Raw genomic sequence first — 18,574 nt, forward strand, 5'->3', positions numbered from 1 at the left:
GAAATCGTTTACTGGCAGATTTAATTTTCATAATAATACTAATTGGCATTTAAGGGATGAAAATATAAAACATACGCTGGTAGGGGTATGTGGGCAGCTGGTAAACCCAGAAGTGGATACTCAAGAAGAAAAAAATTGGGACTGTCCAGTCGAGAGGTACCATGGATTCAAGAGGTTCCTCGTGACCTAATAGAGACCTGTTTGTTGGTAAAATATTAGCAGCCAGGGACCAGGCGTCACGGCACTGTGAGGAGGTTCAGGCACCTAGAAACGGGCCATGGAGCCTCGATCCTGGCTGCAGCGAGGGGTGAATGCTTTAGCCTTGCTTGAAAGAAAAATGATAGATGCACCAGGTTCTCCAGAAGTGAGCAGAGCAGCTTAAACTCCCAGCTGAACATATTGCACGCTAAACGTTATTTTCCATGCCACTTGCATGGAACATGAGCATCTTGCTGCCTTTAATTAAGAAGTTAACTGGACCATGAAGTATTGCCTGAGTAAATAAAAGTGATTTGCACTTAGTCAAGAAGGTGCATTAGGCATCTTTGCATTGCTTTTGTCGCACATAAATTATGGAGATTATTAAAAATTGGAAGGGTCATCTCTAAGCCCATCTGCGTGTTGGATTTTTTTTTGCCGCTTTCGGGACGCGACTGTCTTTCTAACCGGCGTAATTTATGGTGGACAATTGTGCGAACCATCTGCTTCCTTATAAATCAGACAGAGAAACTTTGACTGAAAGTTGCACGTAACAGCACAATTGTTAATTTTATGTGCTGGAAAGCCGTGATAACAGTTTTGTGGTCTTCAATCTGCCTCGTTGTAATTTAACCAGAATCTTTAAAAGTGAAAATTTCATGCCTCTTTTGAGAAGAGCTATTAACAAGCAGGTTCCTGGAAACTCCCTTAAAGCAAGGTTTTAGTCTTCTTTAATGCAAATGATTTTCCTTGTTTTGATGCTTGCTGCTTACCAGGTCTGGAGGCAACATGAAAGGGAGGACGCTTGGGACGGAGCATGGAAGCCTGTGCGTTTTCTGTCCCGATAACAGCAGAAATAAAGTAGTGTGCTGAGGTGGCACCATCAAAATGCAGGCTGTATTACTTGAATAACTGCCTGACAGCTAGAGAGATGGTAATCTCGGCGCTAGGTAAGAGGAAGAGATATTGGCATGTCGCAAGTTTAGGATTCAAAATCCTTCATTCAAGAGGCAAAGGCAAGTTAGCTTATGTTATTATTTTTTTTTTAAACTTGATGGTTGTTGTTGTCTACTTTATAACTTATAGATTTCATAGACATGAGGGCTGGAAGGACCTCGCATCGGATCTAGTCCCCTGCCCGAAGGGCAGGAAGTCAGCTGGGGGCAGCTTCATGTATAGAAAATAATTTCTTGTATAGAAAATGAGGCCCCGATTCTGTGAGCACTTGTGCACGTGCAGTCCCGTTGAAGGCAATAGTTACTCAAGTGAATAAGGTGAGGGATTGCAAGATTGAGCCCCTCGTGTTTAATGAAACTATTCGCCGTGGGCCTGTAGTTGTGTCCCTATAGGCAAACGGTGGTGCCAGTGGCCAGGTCCAGGGGCGCAGACCCCGTTGCAGGACAAAGCCCTCCTCCAGGTAAAGATGTGCTCGCCTGTCCCCCTTCGATTGCACCGTCGCGGTCCTACCACAGAATTTGATCTGCCTTTCCAGGCCCCGGGCTGGCCCAGACTCCCGGGTCCATTGTGCCGTTCTGTTTCTTCTTTTGCTTTCTGAGATCATGCTTTTAAAATGACTGTGGAGTACTTTGGCAAAAAATAGTCCCAGTGCTCAAAAGGGAAAGTTTGGAGCCAGATATAGCATGGCAGCTTTTAGTTTGATTTTGATGGGGCGCTCCAGGCCCCGATCCTGGAAGCTGTACACCTGTTGAGGATCCTGTGCAGAGTGGGGGTGACTTCAGCACAAGCAGTTTGCAAGGTAAGGGCCATGGGACATGGATGACGCTCTCTTTGGACCCAGTGTCAAAACTTGCAGCGACTTCAGTAGGAGCAGCCTTAAGCCATCGTTCTCCCAGGATTGGGGCCGATAACTATTATCTTTTTAACTAGTGAATAGGATGTTGGCATCAATGCAAGAACTCAATAGCAGCTGCATGAAATATAATTCCAGATATTTTCCATTTCTCTGTATGATTCTGTTATTAGCAACAACAACAACAACAAGAGAAAAGAAAGCCTTCCCCCAAATCAGTATTTAAATGACGCCGGCTTTAAAGGAAGCTTCTAAGGCTGAGAAATAATTATCTTGCAAATGCAGTTGTCTCGCAATGTACAGCTTTGGAAAGCGGGGCGGGGGCTTCATTGCAGAACGCAGAAGCAGCTTCATAATCCAGGTATTTTCTTGCACGATTTGCTCTGCGGGTGTACGTGCCCCAAAGCTAAAAATACGCGTTGATCAACAATAAAAAAAAAAACTCATTTGGATTAAACAGTGACATGGACCCACAGTGGGGCCTACCTGCCTCGTAGCCAAAAATACATGCTTATAAACAATAAAATGCTCATTTGGATTAAAAAGCAACATCCACCCACAAGGAGAGGCAAGTGCAGATGGCAAGATAATTGTAAGGTTGTGCAGTCAAGCTGCGTAGATAGACTTTAGCCTTCAGTTAAGGCCCCAATCACTCATACGAAACGAAGCATGGGGTCTTTTTTTCATGGGCGGGGGCAGATATTTTTTTTCTTCCTTTTCTACAGGACAAGAAAATGGTACCGAGATTGTCTCCTAATGATTAAGGCCCTGGTCCAAGCAAGCACTTAAGAGCATTAATCGCTTCACTGGAGTCAGTGCACAACCACCCTCCTAAGCCATTTGTCCGCCATCACTCACCGGTCCCTAAATTCCCTGATTTTTCTCTAGTATTTGAATGATTCCCGAAGAAAATGAGCTGATAAGAGAAGAGATGAACCATGCATAGGACAAGGTCACCTTTCTCATCAGTCCCTTGAGACTTTTTCAGGTCACGGGACCTGGCCCTGCAAAGCACACCACCGAAGACCGATGTCTTCTGTTGTGCCACACGTTGCAAAGCCCTCTCCTCTCCGTTGAATCCAGATAGCAGGTCCTGCCAAAATATTATTTTAAAACCCCTATTAACTTGACAAACAAATGGAATTGCTAATTACCAGATGCCTCGCAGAGAGAGCCGTTCTCGCAGCTGTGTCCAGCCAGCCCCCTCGGAGAAGCGATTAAGCATATGTAGCATCGCTCGTCCGGCCCGTTCGTCATTAGGGCTCGCGCGCGCGTGATCCAAATGTCTCGTTCGGTTCGGTCATGGCGGAGTCCTTACTCGCTAACAGCAAGGTGAGAGCAGGCAACAGATGAGACAGACCAAGGCCATTAATGAAGTCGCAATGCGCATTGCAAGAATCGTCAGCTTGGCGCACGCCCCAGCAGTTGAAGCTGGCTCCTTTTTGCCGTTAATATCTGGTGAAAATACATTTTAAAAAGCCCTGAAGTCTGAACTTTCAAGGGAATTGTGGAAAATTGAACTTTACATGATTTTGCATACCTCCCCCTCGCTTGCTGCAGTATCTGGGACCTGTCGGGGAGTGGCGTGCTTCCTTGCGCAGGAAAGAAATAGGCAAGTAGAGTGGGTTCAACCCATCTTCCCGCTGCCGTGCAGGTCCCGGAAGAAGGAGACATTGGAAGCGCCGCAGTAAGCAAACCTTATGAAATAATTCCCCGAGTTGCCTTTCGAGGCGGAAGCTCGTTGAGGCTGCCGATGGCATTTTGAAAAGAATTTCATTAAATGTTGCTAACATGTCATAAGCTCCCTTAAATGGAAGGGTAATGGCTCATAACATTTGTAAGCTTTTTAATTTCATGCAATATGAGCAACATAATCAGCACCTATTAAAGTCAATCAACTGTGCCAAGTGGGGCTACCTACCTTGGCTTTTGTCTATAATTTCATAGTGGGCCTACTTCTGAACGAACTCTGGGAGCAATATGTTTGCTCCTCTGTTGCACTAATGTTAGTGTGTAGAGCGAAGCCAGGAAACCCTGACACAACCACTGCAGAAGCATCTGAATTTGGAAGGGGAGTGAGTGCCTGGAGTCGGGGGCTCTTGTTTTCCGGTCGGGGGACTCTACTGAGGTCAAGTGGATGGACACAGGATTTGTTCACACCTCCAGAAACCAAACGCTAGAAGGGAAATTTCTCAATGAGCCACCCTGCACGACTTAGCTTCTTTCCAGGGCGGTGAAATGCAAGAGCCGGAGCTGCTGAAGGCAGAGGAAGGCATGCATGTGTTTCTTACCATGCTGCACTGCTTGCCCCTGGACTTTCCTTTAAAAAATTTGGGGCTGAAGTGTGTGGTCATCCAAGCAAGGCAGGGCTGTCCAGCTGACGGCCTGCCTCTTCCATCTTGTCTCCTGCTGCTCCCTCCCATCGCTTCGGCTGCAATAGCCCCCTCCTTCCCTTTGGGGAGGTGGACGGCGCCGAAGTAAGGACCACACAGCTCTGCTTCGAGTCCGTTTTCTCTCTTTAATCTCATCTCAGGAGCCATGCTTTTTTCTTAGATGATACTCCCTGGTTGCTCTGAAAATGAGAGACATAAGCTGCCAGAAATCAGTCCCTCTTGCTGCATTTGAGCTACCCGTTGCTTATTTGCTCTTTAAAGGCAGGGGGCAAAGGTAGCAACTGGTCTGGCTGCTGTGTAGAGGCAGGCAACACCTTGGATTTGATACTTTTGGGATGAAATCTTGAATTTTTCATCCAAGTCAAAATGTGTAGCTTGGGGCCATCAACACATGGTAGGCTACCAGAGCAACAAGCTTTGCACAGAGTCAGAAACTGCTCCAGGAACAGCATGTGCAGTTGCAATCTGCACACTACTTTCTCTCAAGGGCAAAGGCTTTGAGTTTAAGGATTTATTAAGTCTAGACATCAGCACTGACAAACAGGTCTCTGGTTACTTAGGATATGCTTAAATATAAAAATAGCCACTGTAAAACTATGGCTTAAACAGGGATGGAGCTTAGCAGCATGTGAATAGGGAGAAGGGAAGGACACCAATAGACGAACGGAGAGAAAAGAGGATAGTTCATGGTGTATAATGCATACATAGAGAGGCATAGACACACGTTATCCATTTTCTCTCTGGGGGTTTTTTAGGTTGTGATGTTTTAGAAAAGTCTTCGGACCCTTCAGCACTGATGAGGTGGTGGGATTTCTGATCCTGCGGTGCTGGGCATTGCATAGGTGCCATGGAGAGAAGGGCATGCAAGTGCAGAAAGGCTGGACTAAGCTGAAATGCTTTCGCTGCTGGGGCTAGGATGAAGCATCCAAAGGAGCTGCCCAAGGAGCGGGGTTTGATGACGCCAAAGAAGGAGTCTCAGAGGCAAATCCCTTCCCTCCACACATGAACTTCCCATAGCAGTTTCCAACCCAAGCACTGGGTTTCTCCATCAGCTTGCCTAGAACATGTCTGTATTGAAAAAACACAACCCCAAACAAATCCATGCACCAGGAATGAATTCAAACCAGATCAGAGGAGACCATAACGAGAGAGAGGAAGGATCTGAAGCGGAAGAGGGTGGAGGGATGGCAGGCCAAACCTATGGGGACGTATGCAGGGGCTCCAGATGGGAGGAGAGGACAGAAAGCAGACGGGGCAGTGAACGGACCCAGTGCTGGCGTCATTTGAGCAGCTGGGGAGAGGAGCCCGTGGGGAGACATGTGCCACGCTTGTTCAGGATGCAAAGCCCCGTGCAGCAGAGGGAAGAGGACGTAATCGAAGTGGAAAGAGGAGCAGAAAACGCCGAGAGAGACTCTCCCCCTCGCTCGCAAACCAGACCTGCCCTGGAGACGCTGCCGCCACCTGCCCGACACAGTCGCTTCCTCACGCCTTGCTGGCGGTTGCCTTAAACGCTGCTGCAGCCCGTCAGGTCGCTTCGGGACACCTGCCTTCAGAGGGCTCTTTGCTGCATTGTGCTCTTGAGGGTCGTGCTCGCTTCAAACCCTGTCTTTTTAGCGTTCCCTTTCTAAACAACATCTTGCAAGAAAGCTTTGAGGACTATCTGTCATAGCCTGCTGCTTGGGGCTTGGACCCATGGCTCTTTTTCTCTGTGGCTGAAAGAATAGGGCGTCCGTCTGCCTCTCCCTGCATTTAAATGACGGGCGGCTTTGGCTTTGTCACAGGTCAGTTCAGGTGTGTCTGCAGCATGTCTTTGGTGAGGAATACTCCCTTTCATGCATGCCAAAGTCATCAGTGCAGCGATGAAGCCACGATGGGGGCATTGCTCAGCCCCCCCAAGCCTTTCTCAGGGCCTTTCCGGCATGCAGAAGTACTTAGGATCTCAGTTTTGCACCTCAGCAGCTGCTGAGCAATGTGCTCTTGCACTGGGAGGCAGCAATGGCTCGCCACTGCAGAGAGGGAAGAGCACAGCTCTCCGACTCGCCCGCATCGGTCTTTGCAGCCTGCGAGTCTCCTCTCTGAAACCGGCTAAGCCTCGCCAGGCTGATGAGATCTGACAAGCTCCCATTCTGCGCTGGTGCACTGAAGAAGACGTGCTCTCTGCAGAGAGGAGCCTGGTAAAACAGCCGTACCTGCAAGGAGAGAATCAAATATAATTACTGACAAACCAATGCAATTGGGAACAATCGGGGTGATTGGGGAAGCGGCTGGGGTTCGCGGCTCCCAGCTGGGCTCCGGTCCCTTTTCCTGTCTCGCTGCCCCTTGATTGCATGGATCCAGGAGACTGCTGATTGTTTGTTATTGCTCCTGCTAATATTATTTCGGGTTCGGTTGCTTTGCATTTTGTTAGAGGCACAAAAGGGGCGTGATTGGCTGGCACCTAGAAATGAGAAGACGTGCGGTTTCTCTTGAAAGCAAAAGCACGGCTCCCTTGTTACCTTGGAGGAGTCGGCAAGCAAATAATCCACCTGCCTTCCAAGACGAGGATAGCCAACCTCATTCACAAAGGGCTGGAGGCAAACCGTTTTACGTGCTAGCAACATGGCAGGCCTGAATACCCTGCCATGGTAGTTGGGATTCAGTTTGAAGCTTGAGAGGTGTCCTGTGACCATCCTGCAAATAAAGGTAAGAAAAATGAAGGCCCCAGTACTTTTACTTAATATAGGGGCTCAGCTGAGCCGTTCTGCTGCTGATGTGCCCTGAATTGAAGCGTCTTGATTGCAGCCTTGGGAGTTTGTAAAATGAGGAGAACTTGGTCTTCATAAATCCTTGCAAGTATCCAACATGGCATTTCATCAGCCTTTTGATTTGTCTACAGTGCTGCAATGTAATAAGGGAGTTATGGCACAGAAATGCAATAGATTTTGATCCTGGAGGCTATTGAGATTGTCTGCTCAGTATTTTGAAGGCCACTGGGTGCAGAGTTTGCGCCTTGTGCATTTATCTTGAGATCCTGCTGTCCTGAGATTGAATATCATGCGCCTGGAATTGCAGTATTCAGCATACGGCTCCTTTAATCCTACAGCCCGTCAGTCTCAGACTTGGTAGGAACCAGTGGGAAAATAACCTCAAGGTATTTGGGGATGATGGTTTTCTAGTTGGATTTTTTTTTTTTAGGTCAAAATTCAATCCTCAGGCTGATCAGAAGATCTTATAATAGTTTCTTCCTGACTTTGGTCATGACCTCAGAATGACTGTCGTTAAACAGGCCACCATTAGCTCAGTCCATTTTGCTTCTGCTCTTGCCAAAGACCTTTGAACCCTTCAACTCTATTTTTCAGCTGAGAAACTTCTTCTTATTGCCCACTGACCATGAAAAAGAGAGTAAAGTGAAGGAGTCGTGTCATTTTGATGAGATGGTACCGTCGATAGAAACCCACAAGCAGCAGCACTTTATTGCAAGGAGATATCATATCACAACCAAACCTTAACATTTTGCTAGCAATAAACATTGGAGAGAGCTCCAGTAGGTAATCTTGAAAGCAAAGATGGCCTTACTGCTATGTTTCCCTGCCTTCCAGTCTGAACAGCACTATAATATAGTTGCTTTTGCAATGTAATTGCTTTCTCCGCAGGGCTTCTTCCTATTGATTCTGCTTGTGGGTATAAACCATTTGGAGGCTGGGGCCAGATTATACGTGCTTGGGCTGCATCTTACCTTTCTCTGATTTAGGAAATGCAAACAATAGTTCCATCTTGGAGACCTTCGAGAAAGTCTAGATGTCATCCCTCGCCAGCTAACAGGCACGTTTCGTTGAAGAACGGAGGCTCGGTCATAGAAGAAGCACCGAATGTGGCTAGCATTTCTCCAAGAACGCTTGCTCAATTTGAATCGTCCTCCCAGGAAGCAGGGAGGACCATTTCCAGCAAGCTGCATAAATACTCTTACATCTGCAATTGTTGAGCACGATACGATCCCATAGCAACACCGTCCGCTTGCTCACAAAGTGCTTTCTCGAAGATGAAACATATGAGGCGTTACCCATAATTAGGCAAGTTGCATGCTGTGATCTGTGATTGATTTGATTTTTCTCTTGCCGGCTACATCACACATGTCTGTGTGTCCGTAAGAGTCATCTATATTTTAGCATCGGTAAGGGTAGAGCTGGCATCAGAGTTGGAGGAGAATGCAAAGACCTGAATCAGGAGGTGAGACGAGGGCCAGGAAGGTCTGAGGTCGAAACCGAGATCCAAAAATTGTAGTCAGGATGGTGTCGGAGGCTAGGACTCGGGGAAGCCAAAACAGCTCCTGAGGGCTTTTAAAGTGGATTGGAAACCAGGCTGGGGAAGATACTGGAGACAGGATCCAGGATAGGAGGTGGGACAGGAGCTTGGGAGCACAGCTAAGGCAGGATCTGGAGAGCACAAGAGGAGACGATGCTATTTGTGTGTATAAGGAGGCCCTGATCCCTCTCTGGGGCCCATCGGTGTTATCGCAATACACGGGGCAATGCAACTCATAACAGCCAAGTGTCACTCGCTCCATATGGTCTTCATATCACCTCAAATAGCCCCTACAGATATCAGGATGCGTTTGGCTAGTAGCTTCAGACGCATTTGAGCAGGGCAATAAGTCGATCTTAGACCAACGGGCCATTTAGTGGCCCCGGTCTGTAGCCAGGGGCACACAAGGAAGCAATGTGTCCAGTCGCGTGTCTTCCCACCTGTACCTCCACGTGGCAGTGGACGCTCCCACATTACTCGGATCTTCCCGTAACCCCTTCCAGCCAATTTCAAAGGTCGTGAAGTGTTTGAAACCATGTGCAGACTGGTGCCGGCCTTTTTACAAACCAAACAGGGACTCGCCTTCATTGCAGAGGTCCAGTCTCTCCAGACCGTACGTTGTTGCAGCCGTTGCAGGAGATCCCTGGATTCAGACGTGCTTCGCGTGTTTTGCTGTTGCATCCCCGGCTTCAGTCTTGCTTTCAAGTCTCCACCGCTTTGGGATTCCAGTTCAAGCCAGTCAGAGATGCCTCCAATCAATTTTTACCAGTAAAGGAAATTGTTTGAACGTGTAGCGATCTTGGGGGAAATGCAGATTTCCCAGCACCATGGTTACCAAAGGAGAACTCTCCCATGGCGAGTTACCTTGCATTTTTATTTATAATTTGACCGATGTCATCTTGTCCTCTGGAGTTTTACATGCCAGTTAAGTAAAAATATTGGCAAAGAAACTGAGTCAGATGTAGTAGGGTTGTTATTATTATTGTTGCTCTTCTTTTTCCTCCTCTTCTTCTTCTTTTTCTTCATTTTATTTTTTGTTTTTAGCATCATCAGGCACAAGATAATTTAATTTTCAGAAAAAAATGCTGCAAAGCAGCTGCCCAGGCATCTTGAAGAAGCAGCCCCTTTCTTCAAGCAGTGTGTTGAAGCCCTAACAATATTGTAGCTATCACTCTAAACAGGGAAGCCCCTAGACTGCAGAAATAAATCTCTTTGAAGGGTACAGTGTCCCTCTGGTAGCCATCTGTTGGCACAGCCCAGTGTTTTAGATCTCACATCACAGACCCGTCTTCTTTTGAGTTTTAAAAAAGAAAAGCCATAGATTATAATTGCTTTAATGCTGCAGTGGGACAGTCTGCTTTTATTTCTGTCATTATTAAAAAAACCCTCAAAAAGTGCAAGGAAGAAGAGAGGATTATTTTAGCAGACATAAAACTCCAGTAGATGTAGTGTAGTACCCAGGCAGCTCTGGTACGTGCCCAGTGCTGTGACTTGTAGAAGTTTTAACTAACTGCTCAGATCTTTTGATCAGTTCGGGTCTGTGAATGCTTCCCGGCGAAGGGCTGAGTACCGATATTTCTTGAGGAGCTGTTACCGAGAGCAGAAATACCACATTGTTGTACTTTATTATTGTTGTACCATATTTGTCATTCTAGCTGAACAGAACAAGACACTTTCGGATGATAAGTGTTGTGCTGCACGCCACGTGGGTCTGTTGGAAATCGCCGTTTCCCCAGCCAACAATTGCCTAATCAGAAGCTGGACACAACTGCAGTCGTGCCCCGGGCCCTTGCACACTGACAGCTCCAGCCTCCACCCACCATCGATACGCAGAAACGCCCGAGTCTGACTCTTCCCATCCCTAATTCAGATAATCCAATACTGTCTCTCTCCCTGGCCAGGGGAGGACATTATCACAGCTCCTTAGTACCCTACAGCTCCTGCCAGATCCTACCGATGCTCTGGATTTCCACTTCTAGCCCTCTTCTGTGCTAGGCATGAGGGGTCCCTGTGCACTGCATGAGCGCATGTGATGTATATCTTCTGTGCTTTAGGGTTGTTGGTTGTAGCCGTGTTGGTCTAAGGACCTAAGGAGACAAGGGTCTTTGGGTAGATGTGAGCTCTTTTATTAGACCAACTAAATCGTTGGATCTTCCATGCTTTAGGGTTGTTGGTTGTAGCCGTGTTGGTGTAAGGACATTGGCACACAAGGGTCTTTGGGTAGATGTGATTTCTTTTATGAGTCCAACTAAATCATTGAATCTTCCATGCTTTAGGGTTGTTGGTTGTAGCCGTGTTGGTGTAAGGACATTGGCAGACAAGGGTCTTTGGGTAGATGTGATTTCTTTTATGAGTCCAACTAAATCATTGAATCTTCCATGCTTTAGGGTTGTTGGTTGTAGCCGTGTTGGTGTAAGGACATTGGCAGACAAGGGTCTTTGGGTAGATGTGATCTCTTTTATTAGACCAACTAAATCGTTGGGAAAGTTGTTCTTTGCAAGCTTTCGGGCATTTGTGCCGAAAGCTTGCAAAAAGCTTGTCCAATGATTTAGTTGGTCTAATAAAAGAGACCACACCTACCCAAAGACCCTTGTCTGTGCTGTCTGTAGCATGCACGCCCCTGCAATGAGCCCGACTGTTGCAGGGTTTGGAGGGGAGCTGAGCCCAGGACCCGCTCCAGAGGGGCAAGCACTCGCCCGAGAGCTGTTCTTCACGGGGAAAGCAGCTGGGTCTGTCCGTGTGTGGAGGATGTGGGGTTCAAGAAGCATTTTCCACCATCACCCTTCCTGACCTGGGTGCACAAGGGTGGTATAGAATAACCAAGGGCTGTTCATTTAAGAATTGGGGACAAAAAAAACCTCACAACATGGAAGAAAAGCATTTGAATAGGCTCTCTCTCTGCCTTGGGCTTTTAAACTCTCATTAGCGCAGACTCTGGGGTGTGCGTGCGGGTTAGGAGCTGGGGTGCCGTGCTCTCTTAGCCCGTGTTGCTCAGTGATTTCATTCCTTCTCCTCTCTCGAGCCGGCAGTCTGTCACATCCACTTAGCTCAAGACAGAGTGCCAGTGCCTCCCCCTCTTCCTTTCGATATCGCTCTTGCTGTGGGTGATCTTGGAAATTAAATGTCCTTATTAGCATGTTGAGTCATTACCATATTCTTCAGTTCAAATGTAATATGCAATTACAATATGTTTTTTTTCCTTTTGCTTTCCCAAGTATTTGGATAAGTCTCTGGATAGGCCAGCTTTTCCCCTTTCCTTCCCAGATGTAGCATGTACCTAATCTCTCCGCAGCTCGTGTGTGGTTATCTCTGTTGCTGTCTCAAAAGTGATCCCTTATCTGCTAAATGGAAAACACCTTAAAAGACCCAGGATTTTGTTTTTTTGTTGGTGAAACGGTTTGCAGCGTCTCTGCAGAGCTCTATCTGAAGACGCGCCAGGCGACACCCATTCATTAAAAGACACGAGTTGAGAAATCCAGAGGCGTCTGTGGAAGTTAATAGGGCACACCTTTGAAATCCGGGTGTTACAAGATAGTGGTTGTTTCTAAGCGAATTGTCGGTCTGTGATCGCAGACGTGTGTAGAGTAGAGGTGCGAGCACAACAACAGAGAGGTGCAAGAAAGACAAAAATCCAGACAAAAGTCAGTCTGGTCATTTCTGCTCCCATCGAGATCATCGTTAGAAAGCTGTAGGGATGCCGGTTATTCGCCGTCCCACTCTTCTTAACATAATCAGTCCTGTTGTGAGGCGAGGTTTTCAGGATCCTGGTTCCCCGTTGTGCAGACAATGACGGACTTCCTTGAATTTGGGTAAGTATAGGTGCCATTTGAATACAAATAAAACATCGTCCTCAACATCATCATCTCGCAGTGCAGAAAAACGTGTGCATGATAGTCACTCAGTCTTGCTTTGCATTAACACGTTGCATTAGCAGCTAAAGGACTGAACCTATAATTTCATCCCGCAACAGTTGGAAACGTCACGGTTTGTTAGGCAGAGCAATAAGAAGCGGCGGAGGGTTTGTCCTAACTCTTAAGACTGCGGAGGAATGCTTTGGAGATTAACAATCCTGTACTCCAGGAAAATTACAGGAGGCAGAAACGCTCTTCTCTGCATGGAAAAAAAAATAGCATCCTGCGGTGACACATTTATGAGTCTTTCAATGACTTCTGAATCAAACGGATCTGCTTTATAAGTAAAACAGGATTTTATTTTCTACCTGCCAAGCCTTCAAACCCTCCGTGGGATAGGAAAGTCAAGCTGTGCTCTGTCTTAAGCACCATCATCGGTAATAGAGACTTGCAAACCAAATTGTACCACTTTGGGATTTCACAGATGTAGCTGAAGGCAGAATTTGAAGCGTAGGGCCAACTCCTACATGGGTATGATGCAGTGGTTGGTATAAATTGCAGTCATGCCCAGCAGGTCTAATCAAGATTGAGTCCAACCACACTTCAGTGCTGCTCGGATATGTAAGAAGAAATTTCTTTTCCTGATGAGTGATGAGGATAAACCAGCTTTTGCAAACTTGTGCCTTAATTTCTTTAAGCAACTTGGCTGGTTGTTAGAATCTGGCTGGGCTTTCTCAAAGTGCTTGATCAAAGACCAACACGGCTACAACCAACACCCCCGAAACATAGAAGATATTCACAGTTTCATAGAAGTTTAGGGCTGCAAGGGACCTCGCAATCTTGAATTTTGCTGTTTGACATGGAAACATCACAGCATGTTGCCTGAAGAAGGGTGTGTGCATCCAAAAGCTTGCAAAGAACAATTTTTCCCCCCAACTATTTAGTTGGTCTAATAAAAAATATCACATTTACCCATCCAGGAAGAGCACACACCAACTGCTGAAACTTCCCTAGCCTGATGAAGGGTTTTTGAACCCGAAAGCTTGCTTAATAACTTTTCTCCAACTATTTGGGTTGGTCTAAAAAAAGATATCAAATTCACCCAAGGAACCTTGTCTGCCTATGTCCTTAGACCAACACAGCTACAATGTACATTTTTACCCAAACATTTACCCACTCGACTGCCTATGTCTTTAGGCCAACACAGCTACAACAGCACTCCCATTGGTCAAAGATACACTTGTAAGGAAACTAAGTGTGATGGAGTGAGAATTAAAGTACTGCTTTGGATCAGAAACTGGCTAAGAGAAAGACAAGAAAGGCCAGGCTGGGGTGGGGTTGTAGGAGCAGCAGGTGGTCAGCGGAGTAAAATGAGGAGCAATGAACTCAAGCAGATCGGTTTGGTTCAAAGGGCAGGTTTGCCTGGAATCATTTTTCAGTCCATCGTTGTACTTCAAAATGCAGCTTTTAATGTACACAGTTTTCCTGTCTGAGAGAGGGGGATTGTTTAACATGTGAATACTTGCGGTTAAAAAAAAGAAAAGAACTCAATAAGAGGAGGAAGCTACAGCCCTGCACGTTGAGTCATCTCATAACGGATACGAGGGTTTGAAATAACAGAGTCAATTGCAGGTCAAGAATTATATCAACTCCACGCTGATCGCTGGGACGTGACGTGGGTACGCGGCTCCTCCGTAAAGGGTTTGTTTACGAAAGGGAAAAGATACCGACTCTATTTTGCTACCTCGGTACTAAACCTATTGTCTCGCTCCTAAAAGCAATCATCTTTCGACATAAATATGGCATGTACTGGGGCATTGTATAGCATTTGTTTTAATCTGCCTGCATTATCAATTCAGCCCGCAGATTGCATTCATTCTTCTTTGAAAAGCTCACATTGTCAAGTCAGAAATTCTGCTAAGGAAAGGGATTTAGTTACATGAACGTCGTGTTCGACCGCTTGAAGGACAAAGTCAAGAACAGAAGGGGCTTTCTGATTAAGCAACAAAAAATTTGTTCAAATAACATTAAGGAATGTATTTGCAGTGCAACGGGTGGGGATTTGGCTAGGTGACTTTAATTTGTGCACCGTGGGTATTATGGGCAAACTCGTGACCTAGTTTGGAGCCACGTCAGGGGGAAGGCAGGTCTTACATTGCATAGCAGCTTGCAAAGCAACCTTAAAGGTTCACCTCCAAGGTTGTCTTCCACGTCGTGGCTTCTGCTGACACGAATCTGGGTTGCTTCTCTAGAGATTCACCTACAGAAGTTCAAGGGATCTTCCGTGCCTTGGATGCCTTTTCCCGAGTCAGGTGTTGGACTGTCCTTCATTTCCAATTTATGTCGGAGATAATTGCAGCCCCCATGATAGCTGTGCTTCCTCCAGGCTTGCAGAAGTAATGAAAACAATCAAGTGCTAAGACATAAACCATTCTGGCAACCAGCAACTGGTTCATTATTGTACTGCCAGCCCTGCCACTGAAGTGCAGGAAGGCAGCTTTGTGCCATATCGAATCATCTCAGGTTTGCTGGATGGGAAAAGTTCACTTCAGCAGCCAGTCACCTCTCCTCGCCAACCTAAAGTGACCCATTACCCCACCAGCCAGGGGACAAAAAGCAACAACAGGCTTAAATTGCAGCAGGGGATATTTAGGGTGGGCGTTAGGAAGCGCTGTCTCACTCCGAAGGTGGCCAGGTACTGGAACAAGCTACCTGTGGAGCTCGGGACTGTCCGTCCATAGAAGTGTTTAAGACCAGATCAAGCAGACAGTTGTCTGGCATGGTATAGAGGGAGATGATCCTGCCTTGAGCAAGGGTTTGGACTAGATGTGACCTGAGGTTCCTTCCAGGCCTGACTTTTCTGTTTCTAATATTCCCAGAATCTACCGGACCCAACTGAAACTGCCCCTTTTGACCTCCTGGTGCATTTGTACACGCAACTTTTTTTGCCCGTTCTTACGTTGCAACGGCATGACTGTTTGCAGGAGCGGGTTTTCTGGATGCTTTAAAAGTCTTTCTGGAGCATTAAAGTAAAACTCCTTGGACGTAGGTTAGTTTAGCTTGGCGTGAATGAAAGCATTGTGTCTGTGGATTTGTTGCGTGCAAACACAAAGGCACTCCAAGACGTGTAATTAGCCTCTTTGTTCACCACATGGTGCTGCGACTTTTTTGTAGTTCATCCCTTCACATTGCTTTTGCTTTTGAATTGCTTCTGCTTTTTTCTTTTTCTTGTGCATTTGCTGGCTCTTTGCTAACATGGCTGCATGGCAGGGCATGGAGTTGGGGGGCCCCAGGCCTGGGGGCAGCGCTGGACTGTCCTGCTCTCCTGTGGCACCGGCCGGACACTGGGCTGAATTTGTTCAAAAACCTAGTGCGTGCAAACACTGACGTGGAACTCCAAAGTAAACAATTAAAAATTTTATAAACCTATTTAATTTAATGAGGATTAAACCCTATGGTATGTGCAGGCACCCCTGGGCTGTAAAAATATTGACTTTGGTGTACTATTTTTAAATTGCTTCTTGAAATTTAGCAAGATTTTGTACTTTTTTTTTTTTTTTTGGTAATCCCTGAAGATCAATCCAAGGAAGCCTACATGAAATATCTAATTCTCTTAAAGACAGCACGGGTTTGAATTACTTGGGCTGTACCTCAAGGCTACCAGTCAGTGTCCTCCCTGGTGCAATCTCTGATCTCAGAGCTTTTGGCATCTGTTCTGAAACGAGCCGGTGAATGGCACAAGGCAAGCAAGGTATTATAATTCATGTTGCCTCAGGTAGCAATCAATCAATACCCCTTGTGAAGTCTCATATATGCTACTGAATAGCTAGCTGATTAGTTAGAGAACAGACTATATTGTATTGACATATGCGTGGTGCCTTTCTAATACTGTATCTTGGAGCATATGTCCCACATTTTAATGAATTGAGCATCTGTGGTTTCCTGTACTAGCTCATATCCATAAACAGTTGCATGAGAGAGAGACCATCGGGGGTGTATTAATGCCAAATACGAGTAAGGCACAGTATTTCTGTGTCTGCTACAGCAAAGGATCTGGGCTAGGGGATGAGTATCTAGCTTCCATAGACTCCTTTAAAAATCCCACCCTGAAACGGGCATTATCGTGGGCCCTTCATCAGGGGTATGATTGCATCCTATCATCACTGATATTCGTGCAAGTATCTGTCTCAACTTCTCTGAGATGATCAAATTACTTTAAAAAAAAAAAGTCATATAAAATAGCACCGTGGGGGAGGTGAGCCATGATTTAATATGCAGAAGAAGTTCTGTAGGAAGTTAAATCAAAGGCTATTGTTCAATGAAGTGCTATGGTATAATTACAGTAGACATGATTTGTAACTTATGGCAACATCCCCCATCACCAACATCAGCTGGAAGTACATAGAAAGAGACCGGGGTTATAGTATCCACGTCTTGGCATAAAGACTGAACCCGCGTTGGCAAGCGGGCTGAAAGCAGAGGGTAGCGTTACTTGGGGTCAGTAACGACACCTTTTCCTGTGTGTGTGTGACTGTTAACATGAAAGAGTCAGAAAACTGCACAAAAATGCTCTCTCCCCTTCCTCCTCCTGCTTCACCACTTGTTTGAAGAACGAAACACAAATCGATGCACCTGCATTTGGTTTGCGTTTGGCCAGAGGAGCAGCTGGGAGCATACCTGGATTTTTAGCAGAGATTGCGAAGGGTTTGCAAGGGCTGCGTGGGTGATGCTTGTGTTGCTGTATGTGCAAGCGGAAAGACAGCGGAGGTAAAACATGCAGCATTTCCAGCAACAGGGAATATTTTTTTTGCTTCCTATTAATTTCTTAATGGGAGAGGAGTTATGGAAATGTGAGTGGGCATTACTTTAAGTGCTTGAAATATTCCTTCCCTACAGACCAATAAATGCACATCTCTTCTATCAAGCAAATGTGGTTGTCTGAAAGCAGAGATCGGCATCCGTGGAGTAGGCGGCTGCGGGAGGGTCAGCACGGCATGGTCACTAATGTACTCTGAGTCTTATTTGGATGGGCACAACCTCTTGGCTTATCTAGCTAGGATTTTTCTCGAGCAACTTTTCATTATGCAGATCAGTGATGGAGTTTGAAACTGAGCCAGTCGTGTAGCTCAGACTATTTTTCTACCTTAATGGAGACCAAAAGACACAGGAGTCTTTTCAGAGGACTCAGTCGATCTGCAGTGAAAGTCAAGTGAGATAGGTCATAACGTGAACCATGTTTAACCTGTGATAAGATGGTTTTGATGATTACAGGGTTATCCCTGACTGTAAGCGCACCTGGGTTAGGGGGGTCTATCTTTTAAAAGCGTCCACTCATCTATCAGTACAAAATTAGAAATGCAGCAGTAAAAAATGCTATTTCAAAAGCTCTACTGACGAGGTCTCGGAGGAAAGCAATGCAAAAGCAAGGGAATAATAAACTGGAGATGTGCTTATTTCATTCCCATTAAGCATGAAATAATCAATGCCTGGAAAACAGCACAAATACTGCAGGGGAGAACTGAACAAAATAATACAAAGTCACTGCCGGTGTCCTGTCCCTAACTTCTCTTTTATGGTCGTTTTAGACGTCGATGCTGCATGCGTTAAACTTTCCAACCTTCCCGGGTTTTGCGGAGAGTCTGTCTCCCAAACTGGGGACGTATTGCAGACATCGTGTCTTGGTATTAGAGCGTAATACCTTGTACTTGCATCCATTGCACGTTTCATCTGCTGATCTGAAAGCACATTACAAAGATGGCTGAGAATGATTCGTCTCATTTTCTAGACGAGGAAACTGAGACACGGTGAACTGAAGTGACATGTCCAAGGTCAGACAGTGAATAAATAGTCAAGATCGGAGTCGCGTCAAGCCTTCAGACCCTCATTGGACTGCATTTGTTTGCCATCGTTTGCCTTTACAAGGTTTCCTCGTTTACAAAGTTTCAGCCTTTGCTCTGGAGAAACAGCTTAATGGGGAGTTCTGGCCTAAAAGGGAACTTTTTAAGATCCAGACCACTGAGCGTTAAAAAAATACATATTCC

General features: G+C 46.0%; 1 protein-coding gene across 3 annotated transcripts in view; it reads left to right on the forward strand.

The window, feature by feature from the left end:
- Positions 1-18,574, forward strand: part of SGCD (sarcoglycan delta) — a 496,907-nt gene that overhangs the window by 416,328 nt on the left and 62,005 nt on the right. The gene's annotated exons all lie outside the window — the stretch shown is intronic.

The sequence above is a fragment of the Alligator mississippiensis genome, chromosome 9, assembly GCF_030867095.1.
Source record: "Alligator mississippiensis isolate rAllMis1 chromosome 9, rAllMis1, whole genome shotgun sequence".
Lineage (NCBI taxonomy): Eukaryota > Metazoa > Chordata > Crocodylia > Alligatoridae > Alligator > Alligator mississippiensis.